Source organism: Panthera leo, chromosome C1 (assembly GCF_018350215.1).
Source record: "Panthera leo isolate Ple1 chromosome C1, P.leo_Ple1_pat1.1, whole genome shotgun sequence".
NCBI classification, from domain to species: domain Eukaryota; kingdom Metazoa; phylum Chordata; class Mammalia; order Carnivora; family Felidae; genus Panthera; species Panthera leo.
This window is the reverse complement of record NC_056686.1, coordinates 81,275,008-81,299,290: the sequence shown is the minus strand read 5'-3', so window position 1 is coordinate 81,299,290 and position 24,283 is coordinate 81,275,008. Positions and strand designations below refer to the sequence as shown.

The 24,283-nt window shown below is 36.5% G+C and overlaps 1 long non-coding RNA gene across 3 annotated transcripts in view; it reads left to right on the top strand.

Moving 5' to 3' along the window:
• The window catches only part of LOC122228095, a 532,855-nt gene that overhangs the window by 135,591 nt on the left and 372,981 nt on the right, over nt 1-24,283 (top strand). For 2 of the 3 annotated variants that reach the window (XR_006206415.1, XR_006206416.1), the window contains exon 2: nt 21,914-21,987. The exons of the other annotated variant lie outside the window; for it this stretch is intronic. This is a non-coding gene — a long non-coding RNA (uncharacterized LOC122228095). The remainder of the gene's footprint in view (nt 1-21,913; nt 21,988-24,283) is intronic. 3 annotated transcript variants of the gene reach the window in all.

Here is a 24,283-nt window from a genome sequence, read left to right as displayed (position 1 = left end):
AGTATGTTCTGTGTGTGTGGTAGAATACAGACTCATAAATAATACCCTAGCTGCAGTATTACAAATCTTTTAAGATGTTTTAGAATTCTGATAAATCTTATCATTCCAAATGACTTTTCAATATCTGAGAGGATCATTAAATCCAAAAGCATCTGTAAGTTTAGATTACTAGGCCATATTAGTTCACCAAATGTTTTCTGAGTGTCTACTGAGTAACGGCCCTTAGTTACATGTTAGGTGAATGAAAAATGAAAAAGAAAAGACTTATTCTTCAGGGAAAGGAAAAGAGAGAGCTTGAATTCACCCTGAAACAAAGTAATATGGAAAAGGGAAGAAGCAGTAATGGAATAATAGAATTGTTCCTTAGGATGAATTGGATATTAACAGAAGGATGCAAAGGGCAAGGACATACCAGACTTAGGAAAAAGCATGAACAAAGGTATGGGTTGGTCAAAGTGCATGGAGTTGCTTGGGAACCAGGAATAGTCTGATATGATTGGATGTAGAGTGTGTATAGGCCTGCAGGTTTATTAAAAATTGTTTTCTTGAATGTGTAGGATATTTGAGCAGACATCAATAAATACCTGCTTCATAGACCCTAAATAGGAAGAGTCCCCTTCTGTGCTGCCTACTTACTCCACAATTTTACTAGACCCTTTGTCAAATACTCACATCGACTAATGCATTCTAGAATCACAAGAGAATGCAAGTTGAGATTTGGAATTCCCATTCGTAGAAGCAATGTAGTTTTACCAAGGCATTTAACAGTTGGTCAGCTTAGCAGTTATCAAAGACCTAAGTGGTTGTAGAGGAATCTGCTGGATGAATTACATGTTAGAACTTGGAACATGAAGGGGAGAGAGAGACTTTCATTCCCAATGGGATCAAAGTCTGAGAACCACTGAGTTCTTTTATTCTCCAAGTCTTCACATTTGTGCTTAAGGTAATGAATATAGTAAGTCATTCTGTTTCTAATCACCATTCTTGAATCAAGAGTATTATTTTTTTTTTAAATTAAGTTGCTCTCTTTATAACGATTCATAGTATGTGAAAGGAGTCTCTGCATTCTCATCTTAGACTTATCATTCTTGTCAAATTCACTAAGAAAAATGGTGTACCTTTCTCTAGCTTCTTCTTAAAAGAACTTTTATCGTTTTTTCTAATACTGATTATGATAGTAACGCATAATGATTATATGAATTAAAAAATAGGTATAATATGTTAGAAAAATACCTGAAATACCATAGCTACTATCATTTTGACATAGTATCTCCCCAGTGTTTTCTTTTTTCTCATGCTCTGTGAATAGTCAGTATGAAATAATAGTTAACATGAACAAACATGGAGACACATGCACATACACACAGGCATCTTAAACTAAAACTGCTTTTACTTTTACTTAGAAATACATACATATATATTCACATCAATTATGTTTTTTAGAACATAAATTTTTAATTATTGCATAGAATTTTAATATATAAATATACTATATTTAACCAATTTCTAGTCTTTGGTCATAGATTTATCCTTAGTTTTCATATTAAAAATGTAGTGATAATGTTATATACATAAAAATTTAACATATCCAGTATCATTTCCTTATGATAAAATTGCAGGATAAAGGGTTTACTAAATTTGCCAAATTACATTTCAGCTGAGCATGAGTGATTATTTCCCTGCATACTTTTCAACACTAGATACTGTAACTAAAAACAGAAGAAAAAGTCTTTGAAAATGTGGTATATTATCTTAATGTTACTTTGACTACTTTCTTTATTAGTATTGAGATTGAACATTTAAAATGTTTATTAACCATTTATATTTCCTTATTTGTAAAGCAGGTGTTTTTTGAGGGGGGGAACTTGAGTTTTATTGATTTCGAGGAGCTCTTTAAATGTTAGATAGCAAGGCTTTATTTATTAGATATGAATTCTTAGAATCACACACAAAAAGTTCTACCCATCATTGATATAGTATCATGTAGACACATTTTGACATTTACATCAAGTAAGTTATTTAAAAAATAATCTATAAAAATAGGAAAACTCCAATTTGAAAATAAGATATATTCCACAATTCTCAAGAGGCTCCTGGGTGGCTTAGTCGGTTGAGCACCTGACTCTTGGTCTTGGCTCATGTTATGATTTCGCAGTTCATGAGTTGAAGCCCAAGTTCAAGCTTGGGATTTTCTCTATCCGTCTCTCTCTGCCCCTACCCTGCTCACATACCACCTCCCCTCCCCCAATAAATAAATAATCTTTTAAAAAAAGATATATTCCACAATTCTCATGAAAAAACAAGTCTTAATTGTTCCACTGGAGATTTTCATACTGGTCTTTTAAGTTATAAATAGCAATAAAAAAGGTAATTAACTTCATAAACCTGTTAGCAATCAGAATGAAAATCAGAGGGTGAGCTATTATTTAATCAGGAAATCAGTGACTAGGTTTTTTAGTTGCCAAACCAAATTTCATACAAAACTGTAGGGAAACACTACTGAAAATATGCACAACAGGGAGGGCCAGGGGGACAGATGTAATTAATTTTATTTTTTCTTTCACACTTTTGATCAAGATTGTATTGTTCTAGAAAGAAAAGTCATAGATTAAAAATAAAGTATTCTGATAACTTTTTTAGAACATATATATTTAGTGATAAACTACCAAGATTTTTAAAATAGATTTGGTTGTAGGTCTATGAATTGGTTCTTGCTTTGACTTTCTGCTTGATTGGTTTAATTATGGTCCTTTGGACACTGGTACTTGTGTAAAATTTGGCTTCTAGGAACAAAATATTCAAACCAGTATCAGGACCTAAGCCATCTTCCAGAAATCTCTATAGCATTTTAAAATTCAATCAGAAAACTGCATTAATCACGCTTACCTTTTACCTTATCTCCTTTTCAATTACTTCTTTCATGAGCAAAACCCCTTGAGTACCAGAAGTATGCCTTGTAGGTAGACAAGATTCTTCCTTATGCTTCCATTTCTGAGTCCAGTTCAGACCCTTAGTTAAAAACATCCACCCAAAATTGATTAAACAAATTGTGGCATGTTCATACCATAAAATACTATTCAATGATAAAAATGATATACAATTCACATGCATCATAAGGCCATTATGCTCAGTGAAAAAAGAGCCAATGCAAAAGGTCACAATACAATCCATTATTGATACAGTGTTCTTAAAATGAAAAAATTATAAAGGTGGAGAACAAATTAGCCAGAGATTAGGGATGGTGAAGGGAGAAGTAGACATGACTGTAAGGGGTAGTGATGGTTACCTGAATCTATATATATGATAAAATGGGATAGAGCTATATACACACATTGTATGAATGTCATTTTCCAAATTCTGACTCTATATCATAGTGATGTAAGTGGTAATTGTTGGAGAAGCTCATTGTAGGAGATCTCTCTGTACTATCTTTATAACTCCTTGTGAATCTATAATTATTTCAAAATAAAAAACATTTTTTAAAATCTGCCCAAATGGGTAAGAGGGTTGGAGAGAGCCTCTCTGAAGGCTTCCAGGGTTAAATAACAATTTTAACCAGTCTATAAACCAAATCTGTTTTTAAAATAAAAACAAGAAACTGCATGCAAAAAGTGTCTACTTCCCCTTCAAAAGTACATGTTCATAATCCTCATTTTTGAGGTTTAGAAAAACATGTATGTATATATTTTGCCTAGCAATTTTATAATGCATACTTTTATTTATTTATTTATTTTTTAATGTTTATTTATTTTTGAGACAGAGAGAGACAGAGCATGAATGGGGGAGGGGCAGAGAGAGAGGGAGACACAGAATCGGAAGCAGGCTCCAGGCTCTGAGCCATCAGCCCAGAGCCTGTCGCGGGGCTGGAACTCACTAACCGTGAGATCGTGACCTGAGCTGAAGTCGGACGCTCAACCGACTGAGCCACCCAGGCGCCCCTATAATGCATACTTTTAAATGTATCATTTTATATATTATATTTTGTATTTTATCTTACATATTATAGACTTTCTTAGTAAATATATATTATATGCTCTTTTTACAATATATAATTTTCCTTAACAGAGTTTTCTTTCTAAACTTAAGAAAGGTTATCATGGTAAGCATAGAAGCCCTGCAAAATTCTAAGAGGTGCTATCTACAGATATATGAGTGGAATTATCAACTTTAAAACTATATAAATCTAAAATTTTGATTTGATAGACCTACCCTTGACCCAGCAATAGCACCATTAGGAATTTACCCAAGGGATACAGGAGTACCGATGCATAGGGGCACTTGTACCCCAATGTTTATAGCAGCACTCTCAACAATAGCCAAATTATGGAAAGAGCCTAAATGTCCATCAACTGATGAATGGATAAAGAAATTGTGGTTTATATACACAATGGAGTACTACGTGGCAATGAGAAAGAATGAAATATGGCCCTTTGTAGCAACATGGATGGAACTGGAGAGTGTTATGCTAAGTGAAATAAGCCATACAGAGAAAGACAGATACCATATGTTTTCACTCTTATGTGGATCCTGAGAAACTTAACAGAAACCCATGGGGGAGGGGAAGCAAAAAAAAAAAAAAAAAAAAAGGAGGTTAGAGTGGGAGAGAGCCAAAGCATAGGAGACTCTTAAAAACTGAGAACAAACTGAGGGTTGATGGGGGGTGGGAGGGAGGGGAGGGTGGGTGATGGATATTGAGGAGGGCACCTTTTGGGATGAGCACTGGGTGTTGTATGGAAATAAACTAATATAAAATTTTGATTTGAAGATGTAGTTCAGCATGTTACTTTGCTTTCAGATAAACTAAATTTAAATAAGCTTGAAATCCTAATTTAAAGATATAAATTAGGATGTCAGTTGGCTTTTGTGTAAACTGAATTTATATAAACTTGAATTCTTGATTTAGAAATGCAGTTAAGGATGTCACTTGGCTTTTGTGCGTGTGTATTGGTGTATAATTTGCATGATGTGACCAGTTATGTAACTGGCGTAATCTATCACTTAATAGTTGCATGACCTGGGGTAAGTAACCATAAGCTCTCTACATTTCTGGAATATGCAGATGACAATAATACTTGTTTTACCTTCTTCATAAGGTGCAACACTAGAGACGGGTTATAATTGTTACTCATAAAAATAATTGCAATAGGGCTGTTCTGTCAACCTGTGGAATATGATCTGTTGATAAAGCCTATCTTTCTCACCTCTAAAGAAAAATTGGAATGAGGCACAAACCAAAGATTTACCTGATTGGATCCAAGTAAATATCATCCCTCAAACAAGTGGATAGGGTAGAATAAAGTTATCCTCTAACAATGGCACAGGACATGTATGTTTCTTCTGTTGTGGTAGCTGTAATTTCATGCTCCCATTTGTGAAATTATTTTCTTCCTTATAGTATCCAAACTTTCAAGTTATACTTATTTGAAAATTTCTTATTGACTCTAGTTATAGAAAATAATAGTAGCATAATTTATAGCAAAAAAGTGTAAATAGACTAAATGTTCCACTAGTAGAGGATGGATAGACAATATTATGTTTCTTATAGTCATATGTAGAGCATTTTCAGAAGCAATATTGAAAAGAACCAAAATATGCATGCTATTCTCTCAATTGTATAAAAGCACGGTTTAAAAATTACAGTGTCAACATCCATTCATGACAAAAATCCTTAACAAAGTGGGCATAGAGGGAACAATATGTAGATCTTATAATGACCATATATGAGAAGCCCACAGCTAACATCATACTTAGTAGAGAAAAACTGGAAGCTTTCTTTCCCAGATCAGGAAGAAAAACAAGAATGCTATTTCTCACCACTTTTATTCAACATAGTATTGGAAGTCCAAGCCAGAGGAATTATTCAAGAAAAAGAAATAAATGGCATCAGAAATCAGAAAGGAAGTAGTAAAACTGACTGTAACTGCAAATGAGATAATATGATATATAGGAAACCCTAAAGACTCCACCAGAACACTCTTTGAACTAATAAATTCAGTAAAGTTTCAGGATACAAAATCAATTTGCAAAAATCAGTTGTGCCTCTATACACCAATAATGAACTATCAGAAAGAGAACATGTTAAAGGTCATATATGAGAAGCCCGTAGATAACATCCTGATTTAAAACTATATTACAAAGCTATAGTAATCAAAACAGTATGGTATTGGCATAAAAACAGACAGATCAAAGAATGCTGAAATTTGTAGGGAACCACAAAAGACCCTGAAGAGCTAAAGCAATCTTGAGAAAGAACATAATTGGAGGCATCACCCTTCCTTATTTCAAACTATATAGTACTCAAAACAGTATGGTATTATCGCAAAAACAGACTCGTAGATCAATGGAACAGACTAGATAGCTCAGAAATAAACCCATATATACAGTCAATTAATTTACAATAAAGGAGGCAAGAATATACAATGGGGAAAGGATAGTTTCATCAGTAACTGGTGCTGGGAAAACCAGAGAGCCACATGCCAAAAAATAAAACTGGACCACTGTATTACACCATACACACACAAAAAAATCAACTCAAAATGGATTAAAGACCTGAATATAAGACTTGAAACCATAAAAGTCCTAGAAGAAAACATAGGTGATAAGCTCTTTGACACTGGTCTTGGCAGTGATGTTTTTGTATTTGACACCAAAAGCAAAAGCAAGAAAAACAAAATTAAACAAGTGGAACTACATCAAACTAAAGCTTCTGCAAAACAAAAGAAGCCATCTAAAAAAGAAAATGAAAGGGCAATCAATGGAATGGGGGGAAATATTTGCAAACCACATATCTAATCAAATGTTAATATCAAGGAACTCTTAGAATTCAATAGCATAAAACAAACAACCCAATTAAAAAATGGTCAAAGGACCTAAATAGACACTTTTCCAAGGAAGACATGTAAATGTCCAACACAAAAGATAAATATGTGAAGCAATGTATGTGTTAATTAACCTGATAGAGTAATCCTTTGCAATGTATACACATATCAAATTATTATATTGTACACTTTAAATATTTTACAATTTTTATTTGTCAATTATACCTCAGTAGAGCTGGAAAAAAAAATGTCAGCCTAGGCATACATTTAAGTAATATGTAGGTTATGGCTATAACTTGAAGGTTTTAAAAGGATTTGCTTCTGGATAATAAATATGTGAAAATATGGGATATGGGATAATAGTTTCTCAAAATTAGCTACCTGCCATTGGATTTTCTGATATTTATGGACTAATATGATAAAAAATTAACTAAATGTATTTATGAAAATAAGGTAGTTTTAAAGTTCAATGACACCTAAGTCAGTCAGTTTTTTTTTTTTAATCAGTCTTTAAAAAGAGTATTTTGGTAAATGAACCTAATCCCAAATCCTCTTACCTGCTTATTTAGACACTCACTATATTAATGATTCTGCTTTTTGTTTAGTATCTGAACTCTATTCCCTAACTTTGCCCTTCCACAGACTCAGCTTTGGTTTTACTTTGATCCACTGTCCTCATACTGTGAACACCCCTAGTAGGATGAAGCTGAGCATTTTCAGCAACTGTCTTGAAGGCTTGTTCTGACGTGGCTCATCTCTCTCAGCCTGCATCATCCTTACATCTCTGAATTATGGTTAGTTGCTTATTAGACCATATATCTCATAAAAGAATATGGCATCATGAAGAAATCATGATTTAGACTTTACTGACCATGTCTAATTTCTCATGTTAAAATTTATTTCTGACCTTATCAGCAGAGAAAGGTGCCAAATAGGAAGCATTACCTCAAGTCCATCTCGCTGTTCAAACAGGGAAACAATCACCAGTTGTAATGCCTACAGCTTGCCCTACACTTCCCATTTCCAGGGAACATTTATTAAACCAACAGTGTTGTTTTAACTTATGATGGAGAGGGTCAGTAGCACAATTTTCTTAATTTCTGCTCTCAACCAGGCCAAAATAAAGGGCACAGGCTTCTGACTGATGCCATTATGATTACACGGACTTGAACATGCCCACTTTTAATAGTTAGCGAGGTAAATCTTCCATGTCCATTAAGATTGTAGATGATGCTGGAAAGTTACATTGATGTGTATGACACTCAGCACAAATATTTACAGCAGGCTAAACTATCTGTTACGATATTCATTTCTAAATGAATTACCTTGTTGGTAATAGTAAAGCTGAAAACTAAGAAATAAGGGTCGGATTCCTCCTGTGAGATCTCCCTTGTAAAATTATCCCAAATGTAATAATACCATATTATTGACTTAAGCACACTCCCAGTGACATGCCATAGCTGACCTGTAATTTTTATCCTACATGATGCCAGCCCTAATAAAATGACACTTGTGAATGTAAATTAAGCTCACAAAGGGGACAGATTGCATGATTCTGGTTTCTCTCAGATGCCTGTAGGCTATCACAGGTTCCATATGTGAAGTAATTATGTTCACTGAAGGAAAGAATAAATGCTGTCAAATTGTGTACTGAGAGAGAAAGCAGCTATTATATTTCAGTAGTCACTAGAGCATTGCCCCCAGACAGTAGCAAGATGTATAAGAAAATAAAAACTGTGCCAGCCATATATTACACATCTGCCTTTACATTTGTAGCTCCCTTTAAATGTATATTATACAAAGCCAATAACTTACCAATGAATGTTTCAGCTGTCTTCTTCGGCATATTTCTATGGAGCCATTTTGGAATATGTGGCATGGTGGTTATAGAGGGATAATGAATATAGATGTTTCTTAGTTGTGTTTTTCCTTATGTTGTGCTGCAAAGCAGCAACCCTGTTAGATCCCTGACATTCGGACTGTGCTTTTTTCCTTAAACAATACCTCAAATTCAACCTCAGAGCTGCTCACAGCTGTTTTCTTCATAACTGATGGAAACGGGTGGAAGACTTCCCTACTCTAAAACTTCTTTATCTGTTGGTTTTATTTATAAATTTAAAATTTTAAAAACTTCTTTATAGGTTTGATTTACTGATTTTGAGGGAGAGAGAGCACAAGCAGGGGAGGGGTAGAAGGGTGGGGGGGTGGTGAGAGAGAATCCCAAGCAGGTTTTGCCGGTTAGCGCAGAGCCCAACATGGGGCTCGAACTCAGGAACCGTGTGATCATGACCTGAGCTGAAATCCAGAGTTAGATGTTTAACCAACTGAACCACCAGGTACCCCTATTGAGTGCATTTTTAAAAAATGAATTAAGGGGTGCCTGGGTGGCTAAGTTGGTTAAGTGTCTGACTTCAACTCAGGTCATGATGTCGCCGTTTGTGGGTTGGAGCCTGCCATAGGACTCTGTGCTGACAGCTCAGAGCCTGGAGCCTGCCTTAGATTCTGTGTCTTTCTCTTTGCCCCTCCCCCACTCACGCACGCTCTCTCTCTCTCTCTCAAAAATAAAAATAAAACATAAGTTTTTTTTTTTAAATGAATTAAGATAGGGTAATAATGATTCAGTACTCGTATACCACATAATTTATTAATTATCAATTAATTTATTTTTATTACTCTATCTTGCTTAGTATCTCAAATAAAGAAGTGAATGATAAAGATATTTTTTTAAAAAAAATATATGGGGCGCCTGGGTGGCGCAGTCGGTTGGGCGTCCGACTTCAGCCAGGTCACGATCTCGCAGTCCGTGAGTTCGAGCCCCGCGTCAGGCTCTGGGCTGATGGCTCAGAGCCTGGAGCCTGTTTCCGATTCTGTGTCTCCCTCTCTCTCTGCCCCTCCCCCGTTCATGCTCTGTCTCTCTCTGTCCCAAAAATAAAAATAAAATGTAAAAAAAAAAAAAAAAAAAAAATATATATGGTTTCTAGCAGAGAGCTGATGGGACCTCTCTGAACCATCCTTTCTTGCCTAGGGGAAATAACATTGGGACTTGTGTTATACAGCCAGCATGCTGGACAATTATTGGGAGGGGAAAGTTCTTTTTGGATCTTGTCCCTATCCTCTGAGAAAGGTAGGTGACTTTTGAGAACAGTGACCTCCCGCCCCTCTTCGGTGCCCTCTGAGGAGTGTGTTGCCCTTACACTGGTTTCTGATTGCCCCAAGAGGCTCTCAGTTTGGCTTCTAAACTTACTCTAAACTGCCACATGCTCCAATTTTTCTCTCCATCCTCTAAAAACAAAACAAAACAAAATATATCATAACTCTTCAGAACAGTTTATTTTATTTGAATATTGAAATGAATAAAAAAACTAATGAATACTATGGTGTTAATGAGTTGGAGGTAGTTACTAGTTTTTACAATTTACAGAGGAATATTAATTAACATAAATGAGTGACATCACTGGGTGATACAATGAATTATGGAATCTCAGATGGAGTAGGTTTTAACGCCCTACCTTATTAAAGAAACACAGTTTATCAGTTCCGGTGTGAACATTTCCAGTGCCTGGGAAAAAAGAAGGTTCTGTTCCATCTATTGACTGCTGAGAGTTCTTTATAACAAGTTGAAACAAAAAAACGGGCATCGATAAGATTTACTCTTTGATACCAGTTTTCCTTTTTACAGCTGTAAAGAAAACTCAACTCCCTCTCCAGTACCCTTCAAAATTGGAAGGCAGTGACCATATTCCCATTCCCCATAGCTCTTCATTAAAAGGTTTTCCCGTTTCTTCAATGCTTCCTCTTAAAGTATTGTTTGTAAGTCTTTCCATGCCTTGAATACATTCAGGAAATACAAGGTAGAAAATGTTGGGAGGAATTTGTATTTTTTAAGAGCCCATGCCCCGCTGTGGCAATACTAGCATTTTGTGCTTCTACCTGTTGTGGTTTGGTATTAAGGAATGCTGAATTCTGTGAGGGTGATATAAGGAAATTTAAACTATTTAAACTATTTCCACATTTTAGCTGTTTGAGTAATACTGCTATGAATATTTGTGTGCAAGTTTTTGTGGATGCATGTTTTCATTTCTCTTCTTCCAGAGTTGCTGGGTGTTATGGTAACTCTATGGTAAACATTTTTTTTAAGTTTATTTATTTATTTTGGGGGGGGGGGGTAGAGAGAAAGAATTCCAAGCAGGGTCGGCACTGCCAGTGCAGACCCTCACGTGGTACTGAGCTCACGAACCATGGGATCATGACCCGAGCAGAAACTAAGAGTCAGGTGCTTAACTGAGCCACCCAGGTGCCCCTATGTTTAACTGCCAAACTTTTTCCAACATGGCTGTGACATTTTCATCCAGTTTCTCTATATTCATGCCAACATTTTGTCTTTTTGATTATGACATCCTAGTGAGTGTGAAGTGGCATCTCATTGTGGCTTGATTTATATTTTCCTAATGACTAATGAGGTTGAGCATCTTTTCATGTGCTTACTGACCATTTAGCTTCTTTATAGAAGTGTCTATTCAGATCAGTGGCCAATTTTTAAATTGGATTATTTACATTTTTATTGTTGATTTGTAAAAGTTCTTTGTATTTTCTAGTTCTAGTCCCTTACTAAATATGATTTGCAAATATTTTCTCCCATTTTTCAGGTTGTCTTTTTACTTTCTTGACAGTTTCGTTTGAAGCACAAAAGTTTCTAATTATGGTGAAGTCTGTTTTGTCTATTATTTTGTCACTTGTTTTTGGTGTGAAATCTAAAACGGTTTTGGTTAACTTGAGGTTACAAAATTCACTCCTATGTTTTCATCTAAGAGTTTTGTAGCTTTGGCTCTTATTTTAGGTCTGTGATCCATTTTGAGTTAATTTTCACTTATGTGTAAGGAAGATATCTAACTTCCAGTACTATTTGTTGAAAAGACTTATTCTTTCTCCATTGAAAATTCTTGGCATTCTTGCACAGACTTTTGACCCCAAACTATGAGAGACTAACAAGAATGAGAAAATACTTTGAAGGAGTTAGCCAGAACATTAACATATAGATCTAATGAAGGGCCAGGACTAAGATGAGGCAAGTGAAGCACTAGCTTCAGGCACAAAATTTAGAGAAGTGCCAAAGGAAGTATTTTAAAAAAATAATTAAAAAATTATGGAAAAGTTTATGATGAACAAAATATCAAAATGTTAAATAAAGACAGATTAGTATTGCTGATTTCTCCTTTGGCTTGAGGCTCCAATATAGCTTGGCACAGCATTATTATTAGTTTTGCCTCTGTTAACCATTTGATACTTTATCATGACTTCGTACATTAGACTTTTAAAAATACTGGGCTGGAATAGGTTTATTCTTGATTATTGGCACCCTGTGCCCTTAAATTTTGCACCGAGGCAAGTGCCTCATTCACTTCACTCTGTGCCAGCCCTGCTGACAAGTGCAGATAATGGCCTCACACCCTCAACTTGGTACACAAGTTTTTTGCAAGCTTCATTAGCTAGCCACAAACATGCCCATTCATCTAGCTAATCCCTCTTTTTCTAGTTAATCAGAGAAAATCACTTATGTTGCACAACACAGGTATCTATTAGTTAAAGTGGTGTCTGATGTTATGACACTTGATGCAATTTGCCTGCAAAGCATTGTATGTTATACAGATCCAAAGTAGAGAGCCAGCCTAATTTCAGGGTTCCATCCCTTGAGTAAGTATCTTCTGTAGGACTTCAGTAGTTCCATCCTTTCTTCACTAATTATCAGTATTGGGTAGTCATCTACCATTCTGCTGACAAGGCTGCAGCAGTGACACAAATACACACGACAAGAGTATGATGCTTGTAGGTAACTGCAATACTATGAGATTAGGTACATACGGAGGGATTCTGGTGTGTTAGGAATATATTATGGAGTACGGCTGGTGTAATGGTTCTGGTGGGCAGAGAAAAAGGCCTGTAAGTATCAAGAAAGGGTAAATTAAATAGGAATAGGAAGAGATTCTTGGCCTAAGAGGGATCATTTTTCTTTTCATAGTGAAATTTAAGTTTTTCTATTAAAAATACTTTGGTTTTGTATTTGAGTCTAATCCGTAATTCTTTTGGCTTATTGTTTTGTGGCTGGGCAGCCATTACTGGAATTAAGAAAGCCAAGGGGACTTTTTAATACCTATTAACAAAGATATCTGAGTACTTTTCAAACAAGAAAATGATTGGCTTAGAGCTAGGACTGTAGAAATAGGTGAGTTTAGACAGGAAGAGGTTGAAGAGAGAAATCTGAAGGAAAAGACCCACCGCAGAAGAGATGGATTAGAGTAGGAGAATGTGGCACCTAAGGATGATATAATAGCACAGGGCATCTTGTGGGGCCACAATGGAGAAACAGGAGGTGTGAGGCCACTGAAGGTCAAAAGTCTCACTATTCTATCCAGGGATGGGTTTGCCAGTCCTGGGTCAAAATAAAACATTAAGAAACGAGATCATCATCATCATCCCTACTGGTTTGGTTTCTTTTTTGTTACCAAGTCACATTTAACAGCTCATCCAGTCTCACGCTGAGGTGAAATTAAAAGATAGTTACATGTAAATACCCTCCTATGAAGGAGTTATGAATGGCAAGGTCAAGAAAGCCTCTGCCGTCTGAAATAACTTCTTCCTATGGCCAGCATCTGTTTGCGCCATTCTCCACCCTAGTCACCCTTTTTGCCAAAGCACATTACTTTTGAGGATGACTGTGATCCTTACTCATGTCATTCCACTTCCCAGTTAGCACAGTCTCCGCACACTGGAACTCCCTGCCACTCTGCTTTCTAAAGTGTGTTCTACTGAACTGTTATACAGTTTGATGGCCACATAGTTTTTGAAAAAGGTGAGATTTTTTTGTTTTTTGTTTTGTTTTGTTTCATCACTACGGGCTGAGAAACTTTTGCACTGCGAACCTTCAAGGGTAGGGTACCAGTGGTGGTGCTTGTAGAGAAAGTGGTGGTGGTAAGTGGGATCTATATAATGCCTGTCAAAGATATTTGACCATAGGATCTTCCTTCGTGGTCATTTGATAAGGGCAGACGTAAGGTGGATGAGGGTGTAAAATATCATAGTGTTCCTTATGCATTAATTTGGGAAATGTCTTCTCTTATTTCGTCAGTTTTAAGCAAGGTTAACCAGTCAATTGTTTGAGGAGGAGCTCCCAAATGAACCCCCCCCCCCCCCGCCCCATCCACTTAAATTCCCGAATAAAAATTCCCAAATCCATTCCCATTCCCAGCCTCATTTATACAAATTGTTCTCCCGCACTTGGTCCACGTGAAAATATTCTCTTGCTCAGCTGTGTCAGTTTTCTTGTGCTGTTTAACAAATTATCACAAAACAACACACATGTGTTATCTTACAGAGTCTGTAGGTCACCTATCCAGGTGTGATTTAGTTGTGTTCTTTGCTTCAGAGTCTTAAGCCGTCTACACTCCAGATGTCAGCTGGGGCTGTATTGTCACCTGAGGCCTGGGGTCTTCTTCTAGGCTCATGTAGCTGCTGGCAGAATTTATTTCTTTGCAGCTGTACAACTCATGGTGGCTTGCTTCTTCAAAGCAGGAGAGAGTCTCTGAAGTCAGGGAGACTCAGTCCCTCTCTTAAGGCCTCTCACCTGATTAAGTCAGGATCACACAGGATAATCTCCTTTTTGATCAACTCCTTTGGGACCTTAACTACATTTGAAAAATCCTTTCACCTTTGCTATATATTATTGGCCAGAAACAAGTCCCAAGTTCTGTCTGCACTTAAGAGGAGGAGGTTAGACAAACATGTGTCCTATTGGGGTCACTCTAGGGTTGATCTGCCTCATCAGCCCAAAGCCAGTTTTTTGTAGTGAAATTCTTATTTCTTTCTTAAAAAAAATGTTTTTACTGTTTAGTTTACCTATGAATAACTATCAATGATCATAGCTTTATAAAACTATACCCACCAGTAAAACAAAGCCTTTTATCAACTCCTATTAAAGCTTATTTAAGAAAATATACTACAGCTTGAATTGGATTATTCAAAGACTGCAAACTTGAAATATATTCCTCTACTTGAGTGTCAATTTTGAAAGAATAGTCCTGGAGGAGAATATCACAGTTAAATAAATAAGTATGATGAATTTTTTATTTTTAAATATTTATGTTGACTTTGATGAACATGAAAAACACGTTGTGACCTCTGGCCTTCAGGTTCCTTTTTGTTCTGGTAGCATCTGTGAATTGGGACACTCAGGCTGAGATAACATACCATTAACGCAGATATTTAAACACAGAAAAATTAGGATTTACGAGTTCTTGAGTAAATGACCACTCTACTCAAATTTTTCACTTTACTAATGACTCGATTGTCATGGTGGTTGTTGTTAATCTCATAGAACGGTTTACATCAGTGGAGAGGCCTAAATAAATTCTTAGTAACTGTGTCTTCATGATTTTAATGGTAAAATAGTTATAAAATACTATTTTTTTTATTTCCAGTTCAAACACTAGAATTATTGAAATATTTTTTCCCAAAAGAGGCCAATTCTGTAACTCCATAGAGTTGTGGCTAATTCAGGGTAACAACTAGTCCAAGTTATGCATGCTGTGTGTATGTGTTGGTATGCACGGATTGAGGGTCGAGTGGGGGGAAAAAGGCAGTTGCTTTTTACTACAATGTAATCTTGTTCTGTAAGCAGGAAGGTTTGTTCAGTTTAAGTGGTTGTTAAATGCCTTCACCCAGGTAGTCTTAAGAAAAGAAACATGGTCCCAGGACTGGAAGGATATGTCTGAATTGTCAGATTTTCAGTTGTTGTTGTTGTTGTTGTTGTTGTTGTTGTTGTTATTGTTTAAGAAGACTTAATTCCCTTATTCTAAGAGAATTCTTACCTTGCTGAAAAAAAGAATTCAGTTCTGCAATACAATTCTTTGGAATTACAAAAAGGGTTGCCATTGAAATATATGTGATGGTGGGCCTCACTGTACCAAAAACAAAAAGACAATTAGATTATTGTCACTAGATTGTGAGACACACTAGACAGAATGGTTGAGGCTAAAAAAAGAAATACTAGAAGATCAACATGGTAGGACAGCGTGAGAACAAAGGAGATAAGCAGCCAAGCTGTTGGGCACAGTGTTAGTCAAAATAGTGGGCACCCTTTTTTAGAGATTTGGAATTTGAACATTAGTGACTACATCTACCTCACTATATTAACTGACCTTTAAATATGATTGTCCCTTTCATTTGACCAAAGGACATTTACCTCATAAAAGGACCTATTCATTTACTCTAGAAAACCAATATAGGAAAATATGCTAAATTGACATTTAGCATTATCTCAAAACACCTTTATGATAACTTATGTTATTATTTCCATATGATTTGAATTTGAGATTTTAAAATGTGTTTTAAATGCATTTAAAATAATAGCTAGATATCAGGTGGCTATTAGGGTTATCTGGTAATGATATTAGGATTTTTCTTAACAGCTAAGTAATTGCTTCTTTTCCATGCTAAAGGCAAGTTGAACTCTATGCCCTCTTCAAGATTTATACCTGTAATGTATGAGGTAATGGGACAGCAGACTGACATTTTATGTACCACAGCATTGTTTTGTAATAAGGAGAAATCTATTTCTACACTGTCTTGATAATTTGGGAAGTAGTGGGAGCAAAGCAACAGGAGTTATCAAGGTTGCAGACACTGGCTGACCCTTGATCCAAAGCTGTGGGTCTGCCAGCTACAGTTTTTCTTTAAGACATCTTTTTACTGCACAGGAACACATCCTGACTCCCCAGTTGCCCCCTTTGCTTCCCAGAATCTTACAAGTCGTATGGAACACATTAAACAAAACCATTTCAGCAAGCTCAGTGCCTTGGATATCTGCCCTAATTTGACGTAAATAAAAAGACTTTGGACACCTTATGACTATAATTACATCGAAGAGAGCACAGACAATTTCACTTCCTAGTCTCATGGAAGTCGAAAAGTGTAGGCCTTGTTATAAAGCAGAATTCAATTGGAGGCGTATTCCTGAATCCTTTATCCCTTGCAGGAATATTTTTCTATGTGATTTTAGAACACTTGACACTAGTAACTGAATGTTCCTTGCCTCCCCCTCCCCACCAACAATCTCAGAAATAGGAAGTAAACAAATGGATGCATTTGGGATTAAAAGTATATGAAAAAAGATCAGATATCCAGGCCCTAGACTCTAAATGGATTTAGGTATACCAATCACTGCTCTATTTTAGCGCTAAGTATGAAATCTGAGCTAACAAGTACAGCCAAGGAGGCCTAGTGAGCACTCTCACTGCACTTTGTTAACCTAACAAAGCCTGGGGGAACATTATATATATACCTGTGCTACAGGAAGAACTCCTGTTGCTCCTTATGAAAAGAATGCCTAATTTTAAACACCTAATGAGCTTGGTGGGGTGAACCAAGCTTCTAAAGATTTCCATAAACTTAGAGCTAATGAGAGCCAAGTTGTGAGCTGATTTGTATCAGTGGGAAGCTCTGCTTTTTGCTTGTCTAAAGGATGGAAGAGAAGTGTATAATGGCTTTTGCCTAGAGGCAATTCTCAGGCTCCTTTTCACTTAAGTAAAGGTCTTCTCTTTGCCCCCAGGGCTTCCTACAGAACAACTATATATGGAAGTCTTCTAAAAGGGAAGATTATTTTTAGATACACAACTGCTTGAGAAGAGTTACTTCAGTCAAATCTATTTATTTGGAGACAGACACCTAGAAATGAGCACAATTTTATTCCCATCCCCTCATCTCCACCTGTGTTTTGTTCTTCTTGTTTTCTAACTGAATTTAGTCAAACTAGTTGAATTTCAGTACACAGCTTTCTTTCATAAACATTAAACATATTCAGTTGTTTTTAGCTTTCATCATAACATAGTATCCAATTTATGATACATAGGTTATATCATTCTGCTCTTTGTTATGAGTTATTTTTGTGAGTTATTTAATATCCAATTGGTACAAATTGGAACCATGGAGTTTCCATGAAAAGTAACCATTGTCTCTCTGTGGGTATTGATATTAAATTTAGTAATATTAACAGCATAATAACAACAGGCACAATCAGAAGAATTACTTTGAGCAGAGCATTATCCAGCAAGACACCGTGGGATTAAGCCATTTTAGTGGCATTAAATACCTGTCATTTTATTTCCATCACCTTGCAGTGGGTGGTTGATTGGGATTAGTGGGTAGATTAGTCTTTTTATGGAAGTGTTTATATGCATTCAAGAAGCACACCCTAAATGGCTGTGTCCTACACTCATTTGTCTTCAATAGTTATGTTGTCCGTGACAACTTAAGGGGGAACATTCTGAAGGGAGACACCTAGGATTACAATGCACTTCAGATTGCTTTTGGTTTTAAAATGTGGATAGATCATGTGCATTTTTCCTCTCCAACCTGTCTCTCCCTCCTCAAACCCCCCAAAATAAGAAGGAAATTATCAGAGGAGACATGACAAAAAAAAATTTCAGGTTGGGGGGAAGCAGCAAATGGTTGGTAACAGAAGAGAGATGGGCTCAGAGAGGGACCTACTTGCCCTAGAAACCCCAAGGAACTCAAGACTCAGAAATATTAGGTGTGAAGCCAAGTAAACCAGAAAGCAGAAATGTTAATTAACTCTGTCTGCCAAGCATTTGACCTCCATCACCAGCATGATGTCCATGCATTGCATGGAATGCTTGGTAGATAGATGTTTTTCTCAGGCAAAAGATTGGAAATTTCTTCTCAAAAGAAATTAAGTGAGCTATCTGATGAGAACTAGTGTGTCTAAGGTAGACATCAAAACACCAGAAAAAGCCATGCCATTTGAGGGTCCCAATGTAACAGTGGGCCCAGTCATCAAATCCTGCCCATAAATATAGTGCTCATATGGGGCACCTGGGTGGCTCAGTTGGTTAAGCGTCCAGCTCTTAATTTCGGCTCAGGTCATGGTCTCATGGTTGTGGGATTGAGCCCAGGCTCCAAGCTGGGTGTGGAGCCTGCTTGGGATTTTCTCTCGCTCTCGCTCTCTCTTTCAAAAAAAAAAAAAGTTAAAAATATAGTGCTCACAAGCAGTGTTTTTAAATATCCTTATTTAGAATATAGTCACAGATCATCATTTTGGGAAAGCTGGTCACATGAAATTGAAAATAAACACCCCCCAAAAATGCCCCATAAAAAAGTTATAAAACCTCCATAAATGAATCCTTTTAATTAGAACTCAGACAGATTTGAAAAATAATTGCAAACCAACCAAAATGAAACAAACAAAACAGATAAGAGACATTAGGCAAAGAAGCAATCAGAGAATGAGAGATTTCTCAGAGAATAAAAATACCACATTGATATATAAAATTCAACAGAAGTGTTGGGGTTTATTTTTTTTAAGTGTTTTTTTTTCCATTTTTTTTTAACATTTATTTATTTTTGAGAGACAGAGATAGAGCAGGAGCAGGGGAGGGGCAGAGAGAGGGAGACACAGAATGCGAAGCAGGCTCCAGGCTCTGAGGTGTCAGCACAGAGCCTGATGTGGGGCTCGAACTCGTGAACCATGAGATCATGATCTGAGCCAAAGTCAGATGCTCAACCGACTGAGCCACATCAGGCACCCCAGAAGTGTTGGGGTTTAAATACATGTCACTGCCCCAGGACACAGAATGAGAAAAGGAAGCATAAAATATATAAGAAAAAGAGAGATAGAAGATCAATCTAATACATTTAATGATCTGATTAATAAAAGTTACAGAAAGAAAGAATAATTGGCAGACAGAAAAAAAATCGAAAGAATAATGCAAGAGAATTTTGTTGAGCAGAAACATCTGTCTTCAGAGAATAAAAATATATTGATTATTCAGTACAATTAATGTTAGACCTAATCCCAAGTGCATCATTTTTTAAAATTTATTTTAATATATGAAATTTATTGTCAAGTTGGTTTCCATACAACACCCAGTGCTCATCCCAAAAGATGCCCTCTTCAGTACCCATCACCTACCCTCCCCTCCTTCCCACCCCCCCATCAACCCTCAGTTTGTTCTCAGTTTTTAGGAGTCTCTTATTCTTTGGCTCTCTCCCACTCTAACCTCTTTTACATCATTTTGAAACTTTATAAACAGTGAGGAGAAGGAAAAGATCCTAAAAGCTTCCAGAGAGAACCATGAGATCATCTGTAAAGGAATATTATCAAACTGGTAACAGGCTTCTGATAAGCAAAATTCATGACAATGGAGGCAAACACGAGTTCCTTTGCAAATTCTCCCTACCCTAGAATTACACATATCCAGTCAACCTATCAGTTAAGTGTGAGAGGAAAATAAAGATATCTTCACACATGCAGGGACACAGAAAATTTGATGCCTCACATTCTCAGGAAGTTACCGAGGATGGATGCTGCAAAAAACCAGAAATCTAGAAGGGGAGAAGAACAAAGGAATTCATTGAAAGTAAGAAACAGTGAACTCAGCCTAATGGACCAATGAAGAAAAGTTCCAGGTGGCAGCAAACCGAAATCAACTAGCTTAGATCTCTGCAGATCACTCCAGAAATAACAAAACAGAACAAAGCCTTGCTTCATCAAATGTTACTTTACTACCCAAGTCTTACCTGACCACCCTACTTAACAGCAAGTCTTGTTATTCTTTTCTCTCTCATCATTTTATTTTTCTTGACAACACACCACCACTTGGCATGAGGATATACTTACTGTGTCCTTGTTTACCGTCTTCTCCATCCCCCCACCCTCACTACAATAGAAGCTCCATGAAAGCAAGGACTTTGTTTTACTTACTGTTGAGATGCTGGCGCCTACAATGGATGCTTGCTAAGTATTTATTGAATGTGCAAAGGAAAGACTAAGACATCTGGGAAATGTAAAAAAAGAATCTGTTCAAATTTGACACCAGAAAAATTCACCTTGGGTGTCATAGGATTTATGTCACTAAATCTGTGGAGAAGAAAATATAATTGCTGCAAACTCCTTGACTATGAAATGAACACTATTTACATAGCCATAATGTTATAAATGATGATGGATAGTTTTCATTAGGATCCATCCATAGACAAATAACAAAAGGCTTTCTTATGGGTAAAAACAGAATCTAAATGAAAGCCACCTAGACAATGTAAAAGTCAGGATAGACTGAGAGACATGTTCATAAAGCAGGTGAGAAGGAGAGGTGGAGGCGAGTGTGGGAAGGTTAATGTCATTGTGTTAAAAGTGGAGAAGAAAGAGCTACTGCTGGATAATAAAGGAGGGTAAAAAACTGAAATTGCAAAGATGACCAATGGAGAAACTGAGAATAAATGTTTTAAATATTTTGCATGTTTGAGGAGAGAAAAGTGGGAAGTGGTGTAAATGCATTAAATTCTTATCCATCGCAGCCAAAGGTAAGAGACAGTGTTTTAAGTAGTTAAGCAAAAAATGTCAGTTTGAGTGTTCTATGGAGAGGGTCAGGGGAGAGGTATATCAGGAGGACAAAACTGCAAATGATCATATATGGAGCCCCTCAAAAGCAGAACTGGGAGTGAAGAGAGAGTGGGGTGAGGGACATGTTGTTTTCCATTATTATTTGCCCCTGTCTGTGTTTGAAACACTATGATTGTATTATTAAACATTAAAACAAACTTTATTTTAAAGCAGTTGTCTATAAGGAGAGAATGATGTGATAGAAAACATACAGGTGGTCCATTCAGGATCATAATGTTTGAGTGAATCTGCTGCTAACTTTCTAGGTGGCTGTATTATTTAACAATATGAAGCCAGTTTCCTTTTCTCAGCTGGAAAAGACCCAGAACTTTTGCCACCTCCCTGATTTTCTGTGATTTCTGTGAATATTTTTCTCCCTTGACTTTGGAAAGCTACATAGCACATGAGCATGATTTGGAAATACGCGCGCGCGCGCACACACACACACACACACACACACACACACACACACACAAATGCAGCCCTTTGGTAATTGCAAAGAAAGACATGCTCATTTTTGGATACTACCTTTATAGCTGCAAGAAGTATATGAGGACAAAACTTTTGGCAAAAAAATGTGTTGTTATGTTATTATTGTTGTCTTAATAAAACCACTCAAGATCTTTCATTATTTTTTATCTTTCAGAAGTGCTATTCTTCATTATTTGGAGGTGAAAATACAAACCCAATAGCTGAGGCTAATTTAAGACTAAAACTTTGGTAAGTATATTTGCTTATTTTTTTAAGTGAAAAATGTCTTGGTTTTTGTACTACCATACACATAATACTCTACATTTGGCCCTCAAAGAAAAAGACAAGCCTATTTTATTAGGGATCATAACTCAGAAAGGCAATACTTACCTACGCATACCTGATGACAATTAAGAATTGAATTAAGGATTATATCATGTAAAAGGATCAAAATTTAATGTATATCTAAGTATTTCCAATTGCTTCCTGGCTTCTGTATTCAAATGCTTGTTTTTCTGTCAGTCCTGTAAGTTGGAGATAAGCATTGTGAAAATTTTTTTTTTCTTTTTGGGGAGGGGGAAGGAGGCTTTCTTCCAAATGGCTTTGTAGCCGAGACCCTTTCCACATCCAACACCACCGCAGTGTAGAGGCTTTCCCTGTGTGTTGGATATCTAAAATTACACACAAATGCTTTCTTACCTTTCACACTCCACATCAACTCTGAAAATGAATGCAGCGTATTGAAGTGTTAGATCCAAGCAACCAGTTATAGCAAAGCAGTATGATGGAACAATGTGTCCTGAAAAGAAGGAAACTATTTGAATTAATCAAGCTAAACATGTAATTTAATTAGTGCCAGAAATTACTGTGGGCTCTGTGGTGCTCAGTTGTCAGCATATTCCCTTTCTTTCTGACCCTGTAATCCATAAGGTAATTACAGAACAAATATACTGTTTATTGTAAAAAATACGTGTTGTTATGTCTACCATCTCAATGGCTTGAATGGACTCCATAATCTTGAGATTATGAGCTACTTTCAGAGACATATCACAAGTAAAATACTTAAAGGGAACAAGATTTTGGTAATTACTTTTGAGATCTAAATGTAGAACTTGTCAGAAGAAAAGCAGACGAATCTCTCCTATAGGTTTTCAGAACTCCTAATATCTTCATTATCAGTTCTAGGCAGTGATCATATTTGAGACATTTAATCAGCAAATGAGACATTTTGAATTTATAAGGATATTGCAGAACTTTCCACATTCCAAATGATTGTATTTGAGATATTTATTATTTGACTGCTCATTTAATAGCACTTTATAGACAGTGTTATACATCATATGGGTAGAAGTACATTGAACATTTAAATGCTTTATAAATGAAAAGTCACTATTATTATACTATTACAGTGTTAAGAATTATGTTCACATGAACAAATAAAATACTCATAAATATGACCCAGTGATGGGTGTCATTTAAAAAAGTAATGATAGGCCTGGTGGCAAACTTGCCATTCCCCAAATTAAAACCAGAGGTGGTGATTTAAGAATGCCTTTAGTTTATTTGAACTGATTTACTGATTGAAAAGGCCATGCAGGTTTTTCACACAGAGACATGCTAAGATGGCCCTTTCATTAATTTTGCAGCTACTTTGGAAAGAGCTTGTCACTCTTGGAGTATTGTCTGTTATACCACCCATATTAGACAATGGCTGTGGTGGGAAGAGTTATGTGAGAAACCCTACAAACCTCATATCCAAAGAAGGTAGTAGCTCTTTTAAGTTGTTGCAAGTTGGTAAATATTGCCTGGCACCATTTTTGAGTGCCCGAATTGGATGGATACCTGCTTTATGGCTTTGTCACATACTCCATTCCTTTTTTAAAAAATAAATAATTAGTTTTTATTATTTATTGTTTTTTAGAGAGAGAGAGAGAGAGAGAGAGCACACAAGTGAAGGAGAGGGAAAGAGAGAAAATCTTAAGCAGCCTGCGTGCTCAGTGCAGAGCCCAACTTAGGGCTTGATCCCACAGCCTGGGATCATGACCTGAGTTGGACAGTCAACCGACTGAGCCACCTAGGTGCCCCAACTCATATACCATTCTTTTTGCTTATCTCTATTTAGCAAAATAGTATTATTAAGGGTGACATAATAATGGAAAATCACATTATCCCTTAAAACTTATTTTTTTAGGGGGACATACACAATGACATTATAATCATATGATGGTCTCATCTTCCTCCCCATTCTACTGGGGATACTCAGTTCAGGTGGGCTGGGTGGCAGCAGTGTCAAAGCTCATGGGAGTTGGACACCCATGAGTGTGGCCTGAAGTGCTGAGTCTGGAAAATGACAGAATCTGCTGTGGAAAGAAGCAAAAGCGGTCACTGTTCCCTGAGAAAGTGGATAGCAGGGGGGTGGGGGTTAGCGTTTGGCCACTTGATTGTCACCCACGTAAGTTTTCTTCCATCCAGTAAAGATAAGGATTTTCCCACAGGGCTTAAAATGTGAAAATATTGTTTACTTACATTTTATTATTTCTGGAAT